This window comes from Theobroma cacao, chromosome 2 (assembly GCF_053813885.1).
Source record: "Theobroma cacao isolate CCN51 chromosome 2, ASM5381388v1, whole genome shotgun sequence".
In the NCBI taxonomy this organism is placed as follows: Eukaryota; Viridiplantae; Streptophyta; class Magnoliopsida; order Malvales; family Malvaceae; genus Theobroma; species Theobroma cacao.
In genome coordinates, this window is record NC_142640.1 from 37,335,090 (window position 1) to 37,345,463 (window position 10,374).

The following is a 10,374-nucleotide window of genomic DNA, read 5'->3' on the forward strand; positions in this document are numbered from 1 at the left end:
AAGAGTGGGAAGAAGATTATATCAGCTATACAGTTTAAGAAGGGGATTAAGAAAAGTGAGCCCTCCTGTTCATGCCCATCTACAAAGGCAAAGATAACACAAATACAATACCCGAAGAAATGAAACTGGTTTGGAAAAATTTTAAGATATGATGCTAGAACAATTACCCAAGGTCCTACCGCCTAGACGAACTGTCTATCACGAGATAAAATTACTCCTAGGAGTCAAGCTGCTTATAAAAAGGCCATACAAGATGGCTCCTCCAAAGTTAATGGAGCTAAGGAAACAATTAGATAAGCTGATTCAAGCCGGATTTATCCAACCATCAAAAGCACCTTTTGGGGCCCCAATACTCTTTCAAAAGAAGTAGGATGGGAGTTTACGATTGTGCATGGATTATCAGGCACTGAACAAAGTTGCAATTAAGAATAAATATCTTATCCTTCTTATAGTAGATCTCTTTGACCAGCTGAGTGGTGCAAAGTACTTCTCCAAATTAGATTTAAGATCGGGGATAACATTAAGTAAGAGTGGTTGAGGGAGATGAACCAAAAACCACATGCGTAAAACGGTATGGAGTATTTGAATTTTTTGTTATGCCTTTTGGACTAACCAATGCTCTTGCTACCTTTTGCACATTAATGAATCAAGTGTTCCATGATTATCTGGATAAGTTCATGTTAATCTACTTCGACAATATCTTAGTATACAATTTGACCTTAGAGGAGCATCAACGACATTTGTGATAAGTCTTTCAAAGGCTACGAGACAACCAATTGTATGTAAAAAAGGAGAAATGTGCATTCACGTAAACCCGAATTCAGTTCCTTGGCCATATAATTGAATAGAGACATATCCGTATGGACATGCAAAAGGTGAAGGCTATCAAAATATGGGCCACCCTTAAGAATACAAATGAGCTTCGTTCATTCTTAGGGCTAGCCAATTATTATCAGAGATTTGTGGAAGGATATTCAATAAGGATAGTAGCATTAATAGAATTGATGAAAAAAGGACATAAGTGGAGTTGGACGTCGCAATGCCAAGAAGTCTTCGAAGGTTTGAAAGACATGAAGATGACAGATCATGTTTTATCACTTACCGATATTGCAAAGCCCTTCGAGGTACAGACAGTTGCATCAAACTTTACCTTTGGAGGAGTGTTGTTACAAGAAAGTCAAAAGTTGAATAAAGCTAAGAGGAGATACACGACACAAGAGAAAGATAATGATTCATTGTTTACGAGCTTAGTGACACTACTTGCTAGGATCACAATTGGTAGTTAAAACCGAGAACACAACTATCAGTCACTTCCTTACATAACCAAAACTTACCGTCAAGCAAGTGAGATGGCAAGAGTTCCTAGCCGAGTTTGATTTCTCAATCGAGCACACAGTTGGAAAAGCGAATCTTGTGGCAGATGCCTCAATAGGAAGGCCAAATTTACAGCTCTAAAGGTGATCGTACCAATGACAGCTAACGAAGTGACCACAAATATATCTAATCTTATTAAGAAAAATTTGCATTGAGATCCTTAAGTAATGGCCATTAAGAAGTTGAGGGAGAATGGAAAGTCGAAATACTTTTGGGTGAAAAATGGACTCCTACTAACAAAGGGACCACACATATTTGTTCCAAGAGCAGGAAAGCTTAGGTAGAAATTAATGTTGGAATGTTACAACACTCCTTGGGTAGGACATCCAAGTTGGAAGCGGACTATTACACTACTGAAATAGGGTTACTATTGGCCTCATATGTAGTAGGATGTGATGGATTATGTGAGACCTCAATCCTTATAGGCTCATAACGAGGCATAGGCGTAATAACTTGGGCTAGGGTAGTTTTGTCATTTCCTCTAATAGGTTCCCAGAAGGAATTTTTTGATATTTAAGGTCTAAATAAGCATAAAGACCAAATAAATGATGTATAATGATGAAAACACAAAGAAAACTAGATGTGGCAAAAATTTTCGTAATAGGGGTAAAATGGCCATTTTTCACCTCGGGTCAAAATTTTTAAGTTTCGTAAACCCGAGCATGTCTATACCATTATGGACTTGTTTTAGCATCAAAAAAGTAAAAAGATTGCACCAAGGATTGAAGGAGAACAAGTTAATGTGCTAAGGGCATTTTCATAATTTCAACTGGAAAGGATAAGCTTGAGCTATAAATATCTTTTTCTTCCAGCAACTTCTTCATTCTCCAGCAACTTCTTCTCTTTCTTCTTCTTCCATCTCACGTTGCTTCCATCCTCCCTAGAAGCATGGTTGAAAACTTCATAACTTTCTCTCTCTAGCTCCAAATTTCATGCCTTTGCCCACTCTTTCATATGATTTTTCATGCTCTTCGACTTTTAAACCTTAAAACCCTCAAAAAGTCTTTGTTCAGTACTTTCTCTCACTAGTTGAAAGTTTTAGAGAGAGAAAAAAGGAGCTTCTATAGTAGCTCAACAATTTTTGAAAAGAATTTCAATTATAAAGCTACCAAGGTGAGTAGTGAACTATAGTTGATTTTTAAGTGTTGAGAATGTCTAGTAATTAGAGTTGTGAGAGTTTATTTGTTGGCATTATTATTCATTTTAGTGTGACTAGAGAATTGCAAATAATATCCATTTAATGGTGGTTGGAAACTAGTTAGGAATGACTAGTAGAACCCAATTTAGAAAATAGTTTTGGAATGGTATTAATACCAAGTTGGGTTGGTTGTGATGTTGTGTGTCTAGGTTCCAACAAGGCCTCACATGTCCATTTGGAGCATTAGTTGATATTAGAGTCAAGCAAAAGAATCAACAAGACCGGTGAGTGAATTACCTTCAAACTTGTTTTGGGGAATATAATGTATTTGCCACACATTTGAATGAATTATCAAGTTTTTCATAAAAACAAGTGCCTTGGGAACAAGCTTTTGCTAAATGGTTTTATGTTGTGATATGTGATTGCTATGGATTCATGCACTATTGCATTATGATGATATATATATGTGTGTATTGTGTATGATGATTGATATTGTGTATGATGACTGTAACTGTGTGTGTGTGCATGATGTGGGGGGATGAACATGTCGGTGATGATGGTGGCGTGAGAGATGGATGATGATAGTGCCTTTGTGCACGAAGTGGGGGGATGTACACGATGGCACAATTGTGCACGATGTGAGGGGATGCACACGATGACGCCGGCTATGTGCACGTTGTGGGGGGATGCACATGAGCCGGGTGTGATTATGATGATATTGATGTTTATCTATGTGTTTATGCATATCTATGCTTATGAAATGAAAGTTCATGAATATGATATATGATTGAAATGCATGTGAAATTTGGCATGATGGATCTTGAGAAATTCCCATTTTCTTGCAAATTGATCTTTATTGCAGCACCAAATGGATTTTTGTGCAAAGGAGGCCCCTTTTTCACTTAGGTGCCCTGCTTCTCGTTGCAGCGAGAAACATTCTGTTTTGGCAGCAGAAAACTCACTGTCGCGAAAATTAACCTTGCTGCAGCGAGAAACTCTCAGGTTCTGATGCAGTACCTTCACTTTGATGAAGATTTTGACAACCTTCCCGTCCAAACTGGGAAACGTAGTAAACAAAAAAGTTGTAGCCCTGCCTCTTAGCTTTCTAATGGTGGAAAAATCAGTTCAATTGGACTTCTGTATCGGGAGATATACCAGAAAAACAGAAATATATGCAAACTGGTACTGTTTCTCGCTGCAGTGAGAAACATTCTGTCCTACATGCTACCCTATACAGTTTTTGACATATTTTTCACCCATTTAACTTCATGGATTGATCATGGGTTGTTGTCACACTATGAGGCTATTAATAGTAGTTTGAAATAAGGGGTTTTTAGTAAGAAATTAAATCAATTGCATTGTTTTTGAAACAAGTGCATCATGATTTCCAAATTCTTCCTATTGATTGCTTGTTCCCTTCTTATGTTCACTCACTGAGTTTTATACTCACATTTTTAAAATTCATGTTTTCAGATTTGGAGGCAGTTGGGACCTAGATTGAGTTGCACACATATGCTCGCTTTCTTGGTAGGTGCTAAGGCATCTCAGTAGCTGTATCTTCACCCAGAGTCACTCCGCTGATGATCTCAAGTCTATTACTTGTGAACATGTATATGTAATGTAAACTATTAAGAGTCATGTTATAAATTAAGTATGTATATGTTGGATTGATGATGACAGTACTTTGATATAATATAAAAATGAATATTCAGTTGTTATAAAATATTACTGGAACATTTACTTGTGAGAGTTACAGCACTTCATTTTAAAGATGATGGATGGGAATGATAATTGGAATTGCATAAGGAGGCTTGCTTGGGCTTGGTGGGCTATGCCCATTGGGCCCATGCGTCGGTCATGGCCCAGAAATTTGGGCTGTGACAGATTATACGAAGACGTGCCTTATTTGCCAACAAGACAAAGTTGACAGACAGAAATCGACAGGAATGCTTGAACCTCTACCAGTGCCAACCAAACTATGAAAAAATATTTCTTAAAACTTTATTATAGGACTTCCTAAAGTGGGAGATATGACAACGAATTTGGTAGTGGTGGGTTGTTTCTCCAAGTACGTGACATTTATTCTAGTGTAGAAGTTTGGCTCCGCAGAAGAAACGGTTCGCATGGATTTTCAACATGTGGTAAAATATTGGGGTGTTTCTAAAAGCATTATCAATGACAGATATCCAAGGTTTACAGGCTTTTTCTAAAAAGAGCTTTTCAAGCTATTAGGGTCAAAACTCAACATATCTTTCAGTTATCACCCACAAACAGATTGGCAGACAGAACGTTTCAATGGGTTATTGGAAGAATATCTACGACATTTTGTACAGGCAAGCTAGAAAAATTGGCCCAACCTACTAGACGTGGCTCAACTATGTTTCGACTCACAGAATAGCTCAACCACCAATAGAACCCCTTTCGAGATCGTCACCAGACAACAACCTAAACTTCCCCATACCTTAGTGGAATCGTATATGTCGTAACGTATGAGTCCGAGAACCCGACCATTAGACATGGGAAAATAAATATGTTAAGAGTCACCACCAATCTTTTACTTAGGTGCGATTGGCCACCTATTAACTCGATTCTAGTCGAAGAAGTCCTAAATTAATTTTAAGTCCGTCGAAAGAATGAAAACTGGTTTACAATTTTTTTTAAAGTCAGGTTCGAGAGTGCAGTTACCCACAAGGAAGGATTAGCACCCCCGTGGCACCCGTTCCATGAATGGTACCATTTAATATTATGTTATCCTATTGAAACCTAAACCATTGATGTTTCTTTAATCCTTATTTGTTAGTTAATTCTTTATTATATTAGTAGATTAAATTTTTTTATTCGGTTTTACAGGTGCACATGATGAAGTCGTAAAATGATATCATGATTTACCAATTTTAAATAATGAGAGTGAAAACCTTGTATTGGAAAATTGTTCGTAGACCATCCCAACGCTTTGGTGAAGTCTCGAAGTTTTTCTCACCTACGTATATCCCCAGAAGAACTTGTCTCTGCAAGCTCTTCAAGGAAATCCTATCGTCAAAATTCCCTTCTCATTAATAAAATAAATGTGGCATGCTATGACAAGATAAAATTATAAATGATGTCTACATGAACGCGTTTATAAATTTAATTGATTTGTAATTCATGCAATAATATGTTTAATAGTTAGGGTAATTCACTACCTTATTTTTTTTTTATTGTATACATTTTTCAAGAACTTTCTATTTAAATCTATAACCTTTAATTAATATTATGGATTATATATTTTATTTAACTATATAATTTATCAAATAAACAACTAATTAATTTTTTATTTTTTAATTTTTTTAATGTTTTTAATTTAATTAATTTTATTTAGCGATAGTTGTTTAAGTTAATTAACTAACTATATCAATTTATATTTAGAGATAATGTTATATAAATATATTTCTTTAACAATTAAAATGATTATTTGAGTTAATGGGTATTGGAATATAGAGTTTGGATTTATCATGACACTTTGGTGAATATCCTCCTCAAATCTCGCACCTAAGAAATTCACCCTGAAAAAGGCAACTCCTTGCCCTTTTCGGGTGAAATTCCATCATTAGATTAACTCAAGTTAACCATTTTATTTTAATATTTATAATTTCATATTATATTGTATGTTTTTATACTTATAAATACCTAGACAAATTTTATAATAGAAGTATTTCATTTCTTTTGCCTATATAACCTATTTATATTTTATCTTCTCTCTCTATGTGTACTCATCCCTATAAATCATATAAAATCTATCTACCATAACTTAGTATTATCCTATTTCATTTTATTATATTTTTTAATTTAATGTTTCCTTATACATTTTCATTCTACACTTATATTTCCATAAATTTACATACTAAATATTTTATAATTATGTTTAACATTTCACCATTTCCTTCGTTTTATTTCATTCTTGACATATTATAGTCTAGGTAGGCATTCCTCATCTATATGGATTTTAATCTAAATGAATTTATTCCTAACACTTACTTTTACTTTCACTATATTTAACTTCCATCTAAATCTACTTTTGTAATTAAATGCTTATTTATTTATCTTTTTTTTTTGCTATGGAATATCTCTTTAATTTCCCTCATACATATATATTTTAACCTAAATTATCACTAACATTACTTAGCCATTCATCTCTTCATATATATATGTATTCTAACTCATTAAATCTACTAACTTACAATTAAATATTTATCAATTTTTTCATTTACGGCTTTTATATATTTTACTTTTCATGTGCATGTATTTCAGAAAAATAATAAATCTATCATATAATTAATAAATAAAAAAAAAAGACAACTCTAAACATATCAAACCCAACCCACTATTCAATAAACAGACCCATTACCCAATAAGCTGAAGCAAACCCGAAGCTCCAAATGGATTCTGGATTAGTTGGGCTTCAAGCATCGCTGCTAGCTTGATCTGAATCCAAATGCTCAGATACAAAATGCACTGCTTAGGGAAGGAAAGGAAAAGACTTCCCTTTTTGCAGCTATGCGACGTCATTTAAGGACCCACACGCACACAACCGGTTACTCTAAAACCCTAACTATATAAGCTATTTTTCTTTCCCTTCTTCACTTTTCCCCTTCCTCTTCTCTCTCTAAAATCGATTACTCTCCCTTCTTTCTAAAAAGCTCCCATTTTTTTGCTCTTTCATCAGCTCTCTCACACACACAACCGGCGGCACTCACAACCTTTCTTCTTTCATCCTCACCGCCACTTACTTTCCACAAAAAGCTTTCCTCTTTCCTTCCTTTCACCCAAAAGTTTCCTTTCCTCACTCACCCTTCAACCGGTGGCACTAACAACCAACGACACTCTCCTTTGATCTAATTCCTCAAAAACCCGAATCTAACTCTTACAACTAGCGGCACTCACAACCGGCCACTCACATCATATCCGAACCCCCCCAAAAATCCAAATCTAACTCCTACAGTCGGCGGCACCCTTGTTTTTTCCTTTTTTTTCTTTGTGGTTATTGGCTGCTAGAGTTTTCTAGGTTTTTGATTTTTGATGCTGTTAGGGGTTTTCAAAATTCGCTCTCTCTAGGGTTTTACTGTTACTAAAATGAGGTTTTTATACTCATTTTTCAGGCTTGGGGATGCAGTGTGAGCTCAATAATGGCATGTATTGGTCTCTTTGTACTCATTTTCATATTAATAAAACATTTTTCCTTTTTTGTGGCTTAGTGGTTGCATATATGGCATTCAGTATGCCCTATGATTTTGATGTGCATTGTCTTAGTCTGATTTGTTATTATTATTGATGTTTAATCAGATATAGCTGAGTATCGACTGATTTGCATGGAAGCGTCCACTCAAACATCACGCGAACTATCGAATATATGAACGAATGAGCATAGTTCATGACATATAGGGCGGTGGCTACCATGGTAGGTTGCATTTAGTCAAGGGCTCATGTCTTTGGGTTTCCAAAGCCCAAAGATAATTCATCAGCATAAAAGGAAAAAATGGAAATAAAAGTAAAATGAAACTAAAATAAAGATTAAAATTAGTTAAAAAAAATGAAAAAGGAGTCTGGACAAAAAATGTGTCTTCAATGTGGGAATTGATGATAAATGCAAATGTGTTTGATTTAATTATTTCAAATTTACTCAAGATTATAGCTTGTATTTATTGCCAACATATAAAAACCTAATGGATTATACATAATTAAAAGGTGTCAATTTAAGAATGTTAAAATTGGGGTTTAAGTTACATTTAATTGAAAAATAGTTGTAAACTTCAAAGGCTTAATTAAATGTGCTTAATCAAGTTAAGACAATTTTATAATTAACATAAAGTTAATTAAAAACCTAATGGGATTGGGGTTGCCTATAAATAAATGTTTATGTTGCCCATATGAGTGGGATACACAATGCTTGAGAGGAAGGAAAAGAGAAACGAAGAGTTCGATCTAAAGATGAAAACTATGAGAATCAGTTTTTGATCTTCTTACCCTCACCATTTGGTCTTCCCTTCTCCTCTTCCTTGGATTTTCATCTTCCCTTGGTGAGGAGTGAGAAACCATTACCTTTGATACCTAGCTAGCGCTAGACTTGGCAACAAGCAAACCCCATAACCACCCCTAGTGTTATTTATGATTATATCTTGTGCGGATCACATTAGAGCCTATACAAGTGGACAACTTTAAAACAAGTGAAGCTTGGTGGAAGGTTCTTTGAGACACAAATTGTTGAGCCTAAAGGTATAAAACAACTTTTACCAAATAGTTAGGATTTTTCCATGTTAAAGAACAAAAGATGATCTTGCTATGTGAAAAGTTTTAAATTTTTACTGTGTATTGTAAATTGTTTGCATGGCATAAATCTGTCACGACCCGGAACTCCCATTGAGCTCGTGACAACAGTCGCGAAGTCTCGTCAGACATTCTTTACCCCGAATACTGATCGAAACCTTGCAAGGCTTTCGTATCAGTTTTCTTATCTCCCCTGTGATCGACAGTAACTAAAATCGTGTTTTGAAACGATATGGACCATTTTCCCATCCAAAAACAATGAAAATTTATTTCTGCCTCATTGGGGTATTTTAGTCATTATTTTTTTTCGAAAATACCGAAACCCACCAAAAACATGGTGTAAAAACTGAATATGTTCATACATACTTTAAATCAGATAACTGAAGTATAAAATTACTTTTACAGTGACACGTGGGTTCCCAACTGACCAAGAAGGTGTAGGCCTACGAACCCTTACTTTTTAGGATTCAACTCCGAGATTAATTCTCGTCTTAATCAACTATCAACAAACTGTCCTGAGCCTGAAAAATGGATAAGAAGAGGGGTGAGATTACATAATCCTAGTGAATAAACAATTACCATCAAAAGCATCTAAAGCCGAGTAGTTGGAGACAATATAAAAACATTATATCTCAATAATGTTCATAACACAAAATTCGTTTCAATCTATAACAAACAATTTCTTTTCATCAAAATTTTTTTGGCTTATGAATTTCCTAAACTTGGCCCATGCCAGAATCATTCTCGCGGGTACCTTCGTCAAGGTATCCCATTAAGACCGCCAAGGCTGTTAAATGTCTCATACCCATAAACATGTTTTCGCATCTGACACACAACCGTTCCTTGACGTTGGCTGAGTCTCACTCTCACGTGGTGGCTCGAACGTGAGGTGCACTCAAATCTTACCTCAGGAGATACTTCATCCAACATCTCCCCTTGGAGGTAAATATATAATTGGGTTACCGTGCCCCTTTCATAGGCAGTCCACAGAAACCCCCACTACTGCAATGACCATTTAATATACCACCAGACCCATAAAATTTTCAGTAACATAATATGGCGAATAAAATTTAATCCAGTTTATCGAGACCAATCCAAAATTGTTCATATATTTCATGCCAACCCCAAAAATTTAGCCATCATGCTACCATAGTGTCATAAGCCATAATTTAAATAACATAAAAAATCATAAATTTAACACAATCTCCATATACTCAATTTTCTCAAGACAATATTTGATTTCAAAATCAGTATAAATCTCATTTTTATTAAAAAAACATTTTAATTGGAAAACATAATATTTTATAATTTAAACTCACCATTCAATAAAAGCATCAAACAAGTATAATTAGTCTAGATATTTAACATGATAAATTGTCCACTCACAGTATTAGGAGTAGAAATACTCCTATTTTCAGTTCGCGGGTACAGTGCTTTACCCCGTATCCAATGGTTCACCACCTAGCCATAATCCATGACACATATTCCAATTAAATTATGTCTAACAGTCATAAGCTATTTCAGGCTCGATATATATATGCATGATATGAAATGAAAAATGC